Below are 1,011 nucleotides of genomic sequence, written 5' to 3'. Positions count from 1 at the left end.
GCATCAATGTATCAAGGAAGTATTGAGCACATGGTAACATGTGAGACATATTTGACCCAGACAAAGGACGAAGCAACAAAACTAATGTTTCAGAGCAAGCTTCTCGTAGATAGTTAATATACTCTGTGTTTTTATGTATACCTAATTATAAACTAGTTACCAGAATCATGAGATTTATTTTTTCAATCAAGATATTTCTAAAACCATGATTTAGCAATACCTACCAATATATTTAAGGAAACATATAGAGATCTATACACTATTTTAGTGCAAGTATCAAAGTTAAACTAAAAAATGCACTATTTTTGTACCTTTTCTCAGAGATATGCGGATTGTATTAAAATTCTCTTTTAAGTCACAATTACTATAAAAAAATAACTTCTATTACAAACAGACACATTTTTCAAAGATATAAACATAACAACTAGAGCATATATTCAACACTATTATTAATATTTCCGAACATGATAATCTTTAATTATCAAATTTAATTAATGAAAAGCATATCAGGTCCAATTAAAAAAAAATAAGTTGTAAATAAGTATAAAATTTGAGTAGGTGATCATAGGTCTTAGTAAATACCGTATTTGCCGAGTCTGCGCTTTGGCACTAAGCGTAGGTGAAAGCACTCGATATAGATGGTTTTTCCGGCAATAAGCATGACCACACGCCAACCTCCTAAATGCCATGGGTAGAGGTCGTAGTTCCAGACCAGGATTTGCACCACGACAATTCTCTTGGTCAAATGCACGAGCTCAAGATTACGAGCTCGCTGATGTGGAATGAGTGCCTCGCCTTAAAATCCATATTCGGGCTATTGACGGTATGGCGCAATGAGCATGACCATAGGCCAACCTCCACAGATCGTAATCCTGCACCAGGAACTGCACGACGATGTTGCTCTTGCCGGAGTGCAGGATCTCAATGACATGGAAGGAGTGCCCTGAATATGGATCCAGCCTGGGTCTCTGTGCGGTGCAGCTCCTGGGGTTGGCTGGATTGTACCTTGGC

Source organism: Triticum dicoccoides, chromosome 5A (genome assembly GCF_002162155.2).
Source record: "Triticum dicoccoides isolate Atlit2015 ecotype Zavitan chromosome 5A, WEW_v2.0, whole genome shotgun sequence".
Lineage (NCBI taxonomy): Eukaryota > Viridiplantae > Streptophyta > Magnoliopsida > Poales > Poaceae > Triticum > Triticum dicoccoides.
Note: the sequence above shows the minus strand (reverse complement) of the source record.